Source organism: Pteronotus mesoamericanus, unplaced genomic scaffold, assembly GCF_021234165.1.
Source record: "Pteronotus mesoamericanus isolate MK-2021 breed Mesoamerican mustached bat unplaced genomic scaffold, CSHL_Meso_final contig_74, whole genome shotgun sequence".
Taxonomy (NCBI): domain Eukaryota; kingdom Metazoa; phylum Chordata; class Mammalia; order Chiroptera; family Mormoopidae; genus Pteronotus; species Pteronotus mesoamericanus.
In genome coordinates, this window is record NW_026555247.1 from 35,540,681 (window position 1) to 35,554,019 (window position 13,339).

The following is a 13,339-nucleotide window of genomic DNA, read 5'->3' on the forward strand; positions in this document are numbered from 1 at the left end:
CTCCAGGCTTTTAAAAGCTCCCCTGGCGACTCCCATGAGCGCTCCAGGCTGAGACCCCCAGGTGCAGAAAGTAAGGCACACACCTGCCTGCTCACCTAACGAATGACTCGCAGGCGCTTGTGACCATCCGCAACTGCACAGTGATGAATTATTCGATAACATGGGTTTAAATTTCCAGATACAATCTGTTTACTGCCTAACTGAAAAGTCCTGCTTACTACTCTCCTCATCTTCCTGAGGTACCTGGATCACTTTATCCTGGGAACCCAGGGGAATACAAAAACATTTTAAAAGTACTGCCATCTGTGCAGCGCCTTGGCATTTATAAAAATATAAACATAGGTAAATACAGTCACATTTAACCGTTATGAAGACTATGAGGCAGGTACGTGTATTAGTTCCCTACCGCTGCTGTAACAAATTATCACAGGTTCAGTGATTTACTACAACAGGAATATCCTTACAGTTCTAAAGGCCAGACGTGCAGAATCAGTCTCCTTGGGCTAAAGTCAAAGTGTGGGTACGGCTGGTTCCTCCTGGAGGATGTGAGGGGAGGTGCCTGTCTCCTTGCTTTTTTCAGCTTCTAGAAGCCCCTGCATTCCTGACTCACGGCCCCTTCCTCAGCTTCCTCGGCCACCTCCCTCTCCTGAGGAAGGAGCCTGGCTGGGGGTCTCACTGGCCCCACCCAGTAATCCAGGATCACCTCTCCATTTCCAGATCCTTAGTCACTTCTGCAAAGTCCCTTTTGTCGGGCAGGGTAGCACGCCCAGCTTATAGGATTGGGACAAGGACCCCTTTGGGGGCCGCCGTTCAGCCTACCGCAGAGGAAGGCAAACCCTACTGTCGTCACCCTTTTGCCCGTTGCCCCTGCTCAAAAGCCTCGCATTGTCATTGAAACGGAGGCCCTGGGCCAGGGCTGAACGCAGGCCCGACTTCGAACTCAAAGTCCTTTCTCTCCGGCACTCCGTCACCCTCCACCCCACACGATGAGCTTATATTTACCAATCATTTCCTTTCCCAAGCTCTCACCAGACTGTTAACAAGAGGGGTTTCCACTTTGCCCCCCGTCAACACTTGCCAAGCAGCAAATCCAGTTCTGTGCACCACAGATACACCTGTCTCCACGCAGATTCCTCCCCGCCGCTGCCCCCGCACCGCCTCTGCCCTCTACAGCCCAGAAGAACCAGCCAGCCAGACTGCGCTGCCACAAGGATCTGAGAAAGCGCACAGGGGGGAAAAAGCAAGCTCTCAATTTTAAGAGAGCAACGCCAACTGAACTCGCAAAGCCACACACCCAGTAACCGTCTCCAGGTGTAACAGGTGCTGTCCCTGTCCTCCGGGGTCAGCACAACCTGCTCAGGACCCCTTGGGAAAGCATCCCCTTGGCGACGTCCCATGGTTCCTTTCTGTCTTCCTCTCAACTGAGGGGACTCGAGAGGGGGAGGGGTGGTCATTAGCGGCTCAGGCAGTGATCTTCGGAAAGGAGTGGGAAGGCTTTCTACAGGCAGGATATTCTGATAGGTTGGTCGCTGTGCCACACACGATGGGAGTTTCACATCCCAGCCCTCTCTAGCCCGTCGGAGGGGGAAAGACCCTGGTGCTGAATCACAGCCATGTTAACAACAGCCACGCATGTCTCTCCGCCACATGTGCCTTGCCCGATTTCAGTCTGATGTGAAAATGATGGGGAAGGGGGAAAAAAAAAAATCAATGCCACACCAGAACACCACTAGTATAATAACAGCAACGCATCAACTCTGTCCCCAAAACTATAACCTAACAGCAAGTAGGGCTTTTAAGGATCACATGGGAGAATTCAGATTAGACTATCCTACTTTAAATAAGCTAAGGAGAAGGCACAGTGCTGGACTATATCCTGTGACTTGTGACCATGTCGAATCCAGGCTCGGAAGCTATAATTTCATACAGTTATAACCAATATGTGAAATGATCTTAAGGGGCAGCGAGATTCCGTGCATCTAAGAGTCAGCTTTGGCGACTCATTCAGAAAAGCAAACCAATGCCTTTGGTAAAGCTTTTCAACAAGGGCAGCGTCGTAGGGGAATGCTGGTCTACCAGCAGTCAGCCAGAACATGTAACAAAAGTAAGACGCCCTTGTCTCTGTGACTCATTGTGTTGAAACAGCACGGCCCCAGAATAACCTGGCAGAACGAAAGGAGCTTTCCCAAGCTGGGGATTCCCTGCTCCGCCCTTCAGTGTGACCCCTTGATGTCTCCCAACACCTAGGTTGTTAAGGAGTCCTGAGTTCTTGTCCTGGCACTGTTGTTCACTCACTGCGTAACCTGGACCAGCCACTCAGCTTCCCTGGGTCTCAGAGGTCTCATCAAACTGGACAAGATGACACCCGGGGCTCCTCCAGCCCTGACTCTCTAGAAGCTTCCCAAAGATCCATTAACAAAATTCACTGGCTGCCTTCTTCTACCTGAAATTAAGATGCCAGTGGAGTGGGTGAGTCAAGTGAGGACAATGAAGCTGATGCTGGCGACTCTTAACAACTAAAAGCCAGAGAACACACAGGAGCTGGAGAATGACGTGGTGAAATACACAACGGGTCCTTCTCCTGGCAAAGCCACAATGCCTGGGGGCCCCAAGAGTGTGTTTCAAAGACCCCTGAGGGCATGTATACTTACCTGCAGGAGGGACCTGTCCTTTTATGCCACCTCCAGCACTCAGAGGCTCCCAAGTACAGGCGCAGAAGGAACGGGTGACATGGGGTTCATACTCGGGGTGCAGATTCCCCAGGGCATCCTCTGTAGGGCCTGCTGGCCAATGAGGGTTCAGCGTTCAAGTCACTGTGACCCTGTGTTCCAGCTCCGATGGTGACTCATTGGAGCTGGAACCTGAGAGTCTGGGGAGGGAGCTGCACCTTCCTCCTGTCTGTGCTGGGGTGGGGCAGGGGGTGCCGTACGGCCGCCTCTGTCCTCTTGAAGGTCTGCAGAATTAGCCACATAAAAGGAAAACTGGATTCACAGAGCTGGTGAGCTCTCTGGGGATCCAGAGCCCCAAACAGCCAGTTCGGGGAAACAAATGTGCTTGCATTAAGTGGGAGCCCAGGAAAAAAGTGACAGGAAAATTGAGGACTGGCTATAAAACTCATCTTCAAAAAGCCATAATTATCACAATAGTGTCACCTAAGCATTATTTACAAACACCCTTCTACACAATTCCTGCTCTTTGAACAGCCCTCGTCTAGATTATAGTGCTATTACTCAGGGTAACATTTTAAATTAATTAAGTAGTAAAACAAGGAAAACCCAGCATTTTTCAATCAACACTTGGGGTGAATATAATTAAAATAGATGCAGGGGAACAGGCATAAAGGAGAGAGACTCTGACTTTCTAGCTTTGTGCCAATAATTCCTACTCATCAGTTGTATAATACATCAATTTTCAAACACTGTTGTGTGTTATTACTCACTAGATGACCCACAACACTGTATGTACCAGGGGAAAAAATGTAGACCTTCCTCTCTTTCACAGATGAGAAAACTGAGACATTCAGGAAGTTAAATGATTCATCCAACATGGAATTAAAAGGAAATTAAAGTATTCACCCAACATCGAGTCACAATAAAAACCCAAATCACCAAATCCCTTATTTCTGTGCCTCAGACACTGTGTCCATAGCAGGGTTTTCATGTCAAAAGCTGTCATATATTTAGGCTGGACCTTGCTCTTGAACCCTTAGGGCCCCAGAAAACTCTGGTTCGAATCCAGGAAAAAGGAAGCCAATTTGCAGCCGCCACACGTAAACAAGCAGAGACAGGCCAGAGAACGCTCCTCTGGTCCGCGGTTCTAACTGCAGCTCCCTCCTCAGCTCCCGCCACTTCCTTCACATAGCGACCACGCCTTGTGATGCACGGTCACCTTCCCATCCTACAGCAGCACCAAAGGAGCAAACAATCCCACACTCCACTCCCATGTCTTCCAGGTCCCGGCCAGCAGTCAAAGATATGACTGTGGGCCTTTGTGCAGACCATCTTTGGACGGTACCCTATCATATAACGTCTCAGCCTTAATCAATAGTCATTTAAAGCAAATTTGTCATGGGCGTATATAAACATCTACAGTCCATAGTGTTTTCCAAAATCATGCATCTGCCCTGTGGTTATAAATAATCCGATAACTCAAACAACAGCAGCAACAAAAATAACTTGAGTCTGGGTGGAGGGGGTGGGTATTTTTGATTTGGGGATCTCCTCTGCTACTGAGTCGACTGCAGTAAATGAAGCAGGAGAGTTGCTCTGTCCCAGGCACAGTCTGTCCCCACCCGGGGTCCGGGGCCTCCAGCCCTCTTTTACCCAACCAGGATCCCCTCCCCCACCTCAGTTTCTAGGACCGCCCTAACCTTAACGGGGCATCTAGGCAGCTTTGGGGCAACCCTCTGGGACCCACCCAAGCCCCGTGGACGGCCAACTCAGCTGTGACTTCCAGCCTGGGGCGCCTCTCCCTTCTGAGTCCTTTCTGGGCTCCTGAGCCCTCGGGGCGTGGAGCTCCCTGGACTCCCAGCTGCCCCTCTCTCCCCCACAAGCCCCCTGGACCTGCCAGGACTACAGCCCTGCACCGTAGGATGGAGAGCCAGTCCCTGAGACACTGCCACCTCTAGAAACACTCACCAATTCTGTCTCTCTCAACACCCTAGTGCAACCCACCACCCGGAGGGGCCATGCAGGCAGCCACCCCCCTGCAGTCCCCCCACCTTATCTGCAGGTGACGTCCACCCTGCAGGTGACATCCACCCAGGGCTGCTGCCTGGCCCTCCTTCCAGGCCTGTCCAGGCCCTGAGGGCAAGACCAGCAGCTTGTCCCTCTCCATGCCAGACCCCACCCTTACTCCCATCCCTGTGTCCTGGCCTGCCAGTGCGAGCAGGCTGTTTCTTCGCACAGAGAGGGCTGCTGGGTGACCGTCCCCATGCACGCCCTCCCTGTTTGCTTGAGGTCAGCCAGCGGCTCGCACACGGCAACCTGAAGAAATCATGACACAGCCAATTTCACCATTTTCACAGCGATGAGGACCCAGTGGTCCCTGTAGGAAGAAATGTGCTGAAGTTCAGTCAGTGAGAGGGGGCAAAGCCAGAATTACACGCGGGAGCTCCTGGCTCCCTTCCTCCAGCATGAACCTCGCATGGGGAAAAGTCCACGTGTCTTAGGCACCAGGCGGCGGCAATTACTGAGTGCAGGTGGGCGAGGAGGCTCTTTCTCACTACATGGGCTGACCTGATGCCCCTCGGCCCCACCCTGCATGAGGGACAGGTGCTGAGGACCCCTGCAGCCCGGCCACCTGCCTGCACCACGCAGAAGCCACCACGTGCTCGCCCCGCCTCCCAGAACAGGATGCACTGGCTCAAATCCCCAGCTCGGCACTTCTGATAAAACCAATTGTTTCCAATAAAACTGGAAGGACTTTTGTACTTCCCAGAGGCACCATGGAAACCTCCCGGTTTCAGGCTTAGTTGACTGGAGTGAAACGGGCGGCGAAGCACGGGGGCTGTACCGGTGCTCCTTCCAGCGGCGGGCTGCTTCCGGAGCGCTGCGCGGTGCTCGCGGCCGCGTGCCAGGGCCCCCTCGTCAGGGGCCTGAGGTCAGCGCTGCCAGTTCTAGGAAGAGCCAGGGGACTGCATCCCTGCGCAGGGGACATGCGGCCCTCTGAAAATGGTCTTGAAGCTGTGCGGTGAATGAACTCCAAACCACCGGGGGGGGGTTGGGGCGGGGGTGGGGGGGGCGCCGTTGTCATAGGTTGAATGGTGTCTCCCCGAAAGGTATGTTAAGTCCTAACCCTGATACATCAGAATGTGGCCTTGTGGGAAAATAGGGTTGTTGCACATGTTGATTCGTTAAGATGAGGTCACACTGGGCTCGGGGCAGAGGGCCTTAACCCAGCCCAATGTGTGTCTTTAAGAGGAAGAGACACACAAGAGAAGGCCACATGACAACTGAGGTGGAGTCCTTAAGAAGAGACACATCGGGACAGAAGGCCATGTGACAACTGAGGCGGAGTCCTTAAGAAGAAGAGACACGTAAGAAAAGAAAGCCATGTGATGACAGAGGCGGAGATCAGAGCAATGCACCTACGTGCCCAGGATCACAGGCGTCTTTCCAGAAGCTGGAAGAGGCCGCAGGGACTGTCCTGGACAGCTTTCAGCCCAGAACACGGCCTGCTGACACCTTGACCTTGCACAGAATTCTGGCCTCCAGATCGGTCAGGGAATACATTACTGTGGTTTGAAGCCACACGGTTTGTGGTGCCTTGTTACGGCAGCCCCGGGAAATTAACACAAGGTGGAAAAGAACAACTGGGGAATCCCAGAAACCTCTTGATCCAGAAGCAGCCCCAACCGGGAAGGAGAAAACACAGGCCTGTGCTCAGGAGCGGCTCTCCCGGCCTGGCCGCCTGCCTGGTTGGACCGGAGGAAGACAGACGAGGCCCTGACTCCCTCAAAGAAAACTCCCTTCCCCTAAAAAGCTGGTCAATCTAATTGAGGTCCTAAGTCGGGGAAGGAACGGGGACGTGTGGGGGGACCGATTTTTCTCCCTGGCTGCATTCACAGGCCTGCGCTGCTCCAGCCCGACCCTCTTCACCGCCCTCTGCTGTGCATGTTTGCAGAAAGGTACTGGATGGGTGTTTTCACACCGCGATCCCACTCAGTCTTCATGACACTTTGTGCAGTGGGGGAGGGGCAGGCATTATCATATCCGCTCTGCACTTGGAAGAAACTGAGGTTCAGAGGAGACTGGAGGCAGCGCAGATGAGGTGACCCCTCCCAAAAAATCTTCAGGTGACAAAGCCAAAGGCTTTATCAAAAGGTGCAGTTGGGGGTGAAGGATCAGGGGAGCCCTAAATATTGTCTTAAAAAAAAAAAGACAAGGTAAAAGTCCTAGAAGTCAAATCTGTTGGCCTTGAGAAGTAGCCCCTTTACCTTTCCAGTTGTTCGGATAACATTGCTGTACACACAAGCTGTCGTTTCTCTGACAAGCTTTTTAAAGTGTCTTTGTGGAAAACAGCGTTTTCCAGGCCTGAAATATAAAGGCTCCGGCCCTTGCGTTCCATCTCCCTCTGGGCTTCCACATCTTCCAGCACTGCTGCGTCGCCGCCGGGCGCTTCCACAGCCGTCCTCCTGCCCACAGTGGGGTTCAGGGTGTTCGAGAGGCTGGAGCGCCCATGGACGCGTGTCCCACAACCTCTGATGACCAAAGGAGCCCACCCCGCAGCAACATTTGATAAGTGGAAGAAGGTAGGGACAGAGAAGGGTGTCAGGTGCCCCAGCAAAGAATCAGACTGAGAAGCTGAAGCTGCAAAGCAGGAAAGATAAACTTGGGTGGAGGGCTGACTCCAATCACCTGCCTTCTCCATGTATCTTCTGGAAAACACCCAGTCCCTGGTCACCGAGAAACCTTGACTTCAGTTTAAATGCCCCCCACCCTGCAGCCAAGACGCGGGGCGCACAGACCCCCGATACCTTCCGCCAACCGCTCTGGGAAACGACGCCCACAGAAAGCCGTTCCGCATTTTGTGAGCCGGGAAATACTGAACATGACTGAAAAAAATTTAAGTTTTCTTTTTTCAGATTTAAATGTCGACTTATTTCAAAATGAATTAGTAGTTCTCCAGGATTCATAATGTTCAATTCATTAATGATAACGACGGCTTGAAAATTTGAAAGGAATTTGCTTCCAGGATAAAATGAAATGCGAAACTCAAAGCAGTGATTCATGGCTGTTTCTATCGAAATGACTGACCCATGTGACAAACCTGGTTGGCAGCACAAAAAAGCCATACGATTTCCCCCCATTGCCTTTTTATACTTTGCTGAATTGTTTTTCGCAGACTGACTAAAACCAAGGCCTAGATGATGCCCCACTGCTAGGAATTTAGTACTTAGAGTCTCTCTTGGCTCATAAAGGTTCATAATGGACTAATATTTTTGTGCCTCAGAAAAGATTTTTATCAACATTAGTGTTTAAACATACAGTCCAATAGATTTCCCAGGAAACTCATTTTAAACTGAAGGCAAATATCCCCATGACATCTGTCCACATCTTCCCCAAACACCCGCATGAGGCCTGGCCAGTGTGGCTCAGTTCATTGGAGCACCATCCATCCCATAACCAAAAGCCTGCCAGTTCGATCCCCCGTCCAGGTGTGTACAGGAGGCAACCAACAGACGCTTCTCTCTTGCATTGGTGTGTGTCTCTCTCTTCCTCTCACCCCTCCTCTCTCTCTAAAAGCAATTAAATAAATATCCTCGGATGAGGATAAAGAAAGAAAAAAAAAGAAAACTGCACAGAGGTCTAAAAATGGCTTATTTCATTTTCTTTGCAAAGAAGGCTGCCCAGCCGGGGTGTAATTCCCTCCTTCCCTGTTCGAACAAGTGGGCGCTGGAGTAACCCTGTCATCCGAAAGACGAGATAATAAAACGCTTCTGAGCTTTCACCGAGCCCTGGTTATTCTGCCTCCTAACGTGTCTCTCAGATCTGTCCCTACAACCACCCTCGGCTAATAGAGAAGCAGGCAGGGCTGTTCCCAGAGCTCAGAGGACCTGTGTCCCAAAGGGCACACCTCGTTGGGAACTGCTGGCCAGGCCACCACACCCCAGGTCCCTCGTCACAGTCTGTCCCTCACGCCAGCCTTCCTGTGCACCGCGCCCGGGTGACAAGAAGCCAGATCCGCACCCACCCTCAGGAGGGCTGCTCCACGCAGGGCTGCACATAGGGTGACCCTTTCCACCTTGGGACAACGCAGGGAATGCGCCCCCATGGTCCCCATATCGCAGGTCAAGAGAGGGCGGCAAACATGTTCAGAACACTCACTCCCAGCGCAGAGCCAGGACTCTCGCCGCACTTCCGGGCCGATTTCCCGTCCTGAGGGCCCCGCGATGCCACGCCACAGAGTCCAATGTCCTGCTCCCTCCTTATTCCCACTGGGTGGGGCCCACACGCCTGCCAGGGTCTAGGGGGTCTTTTGGTGATGTGGTTACATTTCCAGCCTCATCTGACCCATACCTTCTTCTTCATCCACACCCCCCCACTCCTGCCAATCTGTGCTCTGCCCCCTCCCCCTCCCCCGAGGGCTTTGAGACCGCCAGCTCCTCCCCTGCATGCCCCCTTTCCGCCCGCCCCCCCCCCCGCTAGATACACCTGCAGTGCCGTTCCTCACTTTCTACTGACACTAGAGGGGGCCACGTGTGTCCTCCCGAGCCAGCGACCTTCTGCCAGGCAGCAGCTCTGGCTCTTCCACCACCCGCCCCTGTGCTCCCACGGCTGAGCAGGGCCGCAGTCAGATGGCCCCTAACCTTCTGACCTGACGAATGTGTTCTGACAAATCGGCAGCAACACAAAACCAACAGCCTGAGGGTTCCGTCCCAGGCTGACCCAGCAGGGTCCCTCAAGACCAGGGCTGAGCAGATGGAAGGGTTTGTGAGCACTTTTTAAAAGCTCTGCCCATCAGGGAATTTTTTTTTCCACCGAGCATTCAAATGTCGCAGGCAGGGATGAAGAGAACGCCTAGGTATCTGCATGCCAGCTAGTGGGTTCAGGAAGGAAGCCTGCTTTGGATTTAAAAAGAGACTAGTGCTAACTCAAGACTTACCCCTGCATTACCAAAGCAAAGAGATGACAAACTGAACCCACAACTCAGAGTTTTTGTCTGCGTCTCCTGGCAGCAGGAGGGGGAGCAAAGAGATATTTGAAAGAAGTTCTTTTCTTTTATTTTAAGCATCCAGGCATCCATTTCTGACCGTGAATAAATCCTGACACCAAGAGCATCAAATAAATCCTGACACTGGCAGCAACGCAGCCCGGAAAGCAAAGCAAACAACCAACCATAACTCCCGGGGCATCATTTAAAATGTAAAATAATGCTCCTAAATTCCGCTGACCGGTTACAAAAGCCCAGCCCATTCAAATTCCTGGGTATCTGGAAAAGCACAAAATGCACCAAAAAAACACACAACTCTCCTGTTATGTAAATTTCACCTTAAGCTAATTCACTAGGTAAAACAAACAATATATTAAATCCATTTTGCTCACCTTCTTAGAACTTGACGAGCCCCCAGGGGCTGTGTGGATGCTCAGCACCAGTCTCTCGCTCCATCCCAGGGGACTCATGGTGGGGAATGGAACAGGCTCTGCTCTCCCCGGTCCTCGTCCCCGCTGCCAGCTCAGGCGTTTGGAACAAGCTGCTGACTACAGAGGGCGGCCTGCAAGAGCTAGTGAGGGCTTGCAACGCACGCCTGGGCGACGTTCAGGGGTGCCCCTCCCCCCAAAAAAGCATTTAAAAATATTTCCCAATATTTCTCTTTTCCTCCATTTATTCAATGTCTCAAGAGCACCCGCAATGTCAGCTTGGAGACCCCAGGAAGGAGGTAAGTCCAGCCGGCCGCCCTCAGCTGACCTGCAGGGCCCTGGGCACCCAGAGAGGCCAGTTCGGATGAATGAGGAGCATAATGGGTTTGCCACCTGGTAGCTGTGTGGAGGGAAAAGGCAGAGCAGGAAAGGGTGCAGGTGGGTCAGGGGCAGCTTCGTGAAGAGGTCAACGACATACAGGATTCTTCCCACATGACTTAAAGGCAGAATGATAGGGAATTGCTTATCCTTGAGGTTCTTAGGGTTCCCACTTTACTGATTAAATAGAAGAACTAAAAAGCATTTATCATTTGTAAGGACACAGGTCTTTCATAAATATGTGAGGTTCCCAGGAAAGATTTTTTGAACATTCTAACATCTTGCAGGTGATACTGTTTGTCCGATGCCTAAGTTCTCCATTTCTTTGTTCACAGGACTAGCAAAGGTAAACCCCAGTCTTAACCATTTCAAAATTCTAACTTGGGAAATCCTTAGAAATGAAAAATTTCTATCTACTGCTAACTGTACAAGCAACAATGATATAAAGACAAAAAATGAGAAAGTTTACATAAGCAGATGTGGACAGGAGACCATGAGAATAACAGTTCAATTAGGATTCACTATAAGCATTTGCATTTTCTCATAAAGACTTACATGCACTGAGCTTGTGCACTGTGAATTCAATCTAGGAAGAGGCTGGGCAAGTCTACCAACTCCAGTTAGGCATTACCTTACATCCTGTCAAATCGCGGCTGTCCATTTCCCCGAAACTTCATTCACCGTCCCTCAGAAAGAAAACACTTGAAAACACGGGAATATTATTTTACTGCACCCACACTGAACACTAATCTCCTGCTGCCGGGATTAGAGCCTGGAGTGGAGGGAGGGGCGGGGGTGGCTGCATGGGGGGAGCCTGCCGTGGCCAAATTTCATCGCAGGCATGACGGGGCCAAAGAGCAACGGGTTTCACTGATCAGCGGCGGTGGATGAGATTTATTACCGCAAATATACACAAGCCCAGCATCTTCCCAAAAATCTTTGTGTCCCACGTGTCGTCTCCTTGCCTCCTACGTAGGCTTTTTCTTTTTTTAAAAAAAACAAATCCTCTGGTCTGCTCTGCTTTCTTTCCTTCTACCCAAGGAGGAAGGAGTGGAGGCCACGCGGTCCTTGCCGGTTCCCACCGTCTGTCCCCTCGCCCCCAGGTCCTGAACAGCTGGTTTGCTCCCCTTAAGGAAAGACTTAAAATTCCTGCCGACTCCACGGCACCAAGGCCCAGTCCAGTGTTCGTGTCTTGGCCAGATATGACCCTAAACCCCGCTCCCTTTACATGTTGCTTCAGGACATCAATGTTCTCGCTCTACCTTTTTTTAAGGATGTGGAAAGAAGGAGAAGAGATCTTTTAGGTTAACAGAGAAAGAAAAAGGATCAAAGTCCTATTTCCGTGCCTGCGTGTCTATAGACCTTACTTCTTCAATCCAGAAGAAGTAAAACGAAGCCAAAGTAAGGGACTGGTCCATCCCAGGCCAGAGGTCCGGTTGGCAGTGAGCGTCTGTCCTCTGGTGTCCCTGCCTCCCACCCCGCTTCCCACCACTCCCACCAGCCCGGAGCCCCTGCCACCGCACCCCCCAGCCTCAGCAGAGCCCAGGTAATGGAACAACATGCGTTCTGCTTTTTCTTATTCCCACCCCCTCTCTGCCCCTGCTCCCCAGAGGGGATGGTGTACACTGAATTCAAATGACTAGCCTTCTGGAGGCATTACCCTTCACAAGGGCACGCTATCTTAGCAAAGGCCTCTTGGACATAAAACCCAAAAGGAAGAGAGAAAGGAACTAATTTATGCCGATTTGTCTATGTGCCAGCTTCAGACCTCAGGTACATCATTTCATTTCTCTGGGCCTGCCTCCGGCCCCTACCGCACGTTGTTCTGAGGCTTAAATGAACTAATGTATATATATTATTACTTACAGCAGCAACTGGCACAACCGTTATCATTACTAACCTTCACCGTGACCTCCTGAGATAGGTATTGCTGGTCTTGTCTTAAATGAGATCCTGTGCTTAGGGGTGATTTGCTCAGGATCAGAAGGTTGATAAGTAAGTAGCAGAGTAGGGACACAGCCCTCCATCTACCAACTGACCCCGATTGACCACAATTCCCACTCTTTTCACACCACGAGGAACGACCCTTGAATGGTAAAACCACGGTCTCTGCAGGCCCACGGGGTGAGGTCACATCGGTGTCCTGTGGTTCGCTGAGGACATGCTCTCAGGAGGGAGGGCTGGGGTGGGCAGAGCGTGATTCCCGGGGCATGAATGACCAGGGTGAGCGGCGGCGCGTGCTCTGTCCACCCGTGAACCGCAGGGTCCTGCCCCATTTACTCTCATGGTTTTCCCGACTATAAAATGGGAACATTTCCTCAGGACTGGGTGAGCCCCAGACACCAGACGTGTTCATGGTAAAAGTCGAAACCTCCTGGGTGGGAGACTCCAGGAAGGGACCCTGCAGTACAGAAGGCAGTGAACCCGGAGACAAAAGTTACTTCCAACACTGGGGATGGAGGCTGCATAGGACAGGAGAGAGGTTAACGATGTTTATTTTAAAAAACTTATACGACCAGAGCCCAAAGTATTGCTAATGGCCTTGCTGCTGTCTGGTAAAAAACTCTGAAGGAACTCTGGGTGGTCTAATTTTTATTCTCTAAAATAGTCCTGAAAACTTACCCATTTTCATTACACATTACAAATCCATATTAGGCCTCCTTCCTTTCTGACTTGTCCTACATTTGAGAACCATTCACTATTCTACTAAAGCAACTTCCCTCAAAATTACCTCATTATTCTCTCCTTGCACAATTTTGTCATGGATATAATCACCACCATCATGCCTTCAGCAGCTCGTTGTTGAACTATAATTTCCAGATGAATTTTTGGTGTGGAAACAACACAGCCACAATAAGATAATTAATTACAACTCTATT

General features: G+C 51.3%; 1 protein-coding gene across 3 annotated transcripts in view; it reads right to left on the minus strand.

Moving 5' to 3' along the window:
- RNF152 (ring finger protein 152) overlaps positions 1-13,339 on the minus strand; it is a 65,756-nt gene that overhangs the window by 33,477 nt on the left and 18,940 nt on the right. The window contains exon 1 of one of the 3 annotated variants that reach the window (XM_054583754.1): positions 10,047-10,099. The exons of the other annotated variants lie outside the window; for them this stretch is intronic. The gene's annotated coding sequence lies outside the window, so the exon portion shown is untranslated. Of the gene's footprint in view, positions 1-10,046; positions 10,100-13,339 lie in introns of those variants that run through there. 3 annotated transcript variants of the gene reach the window in all.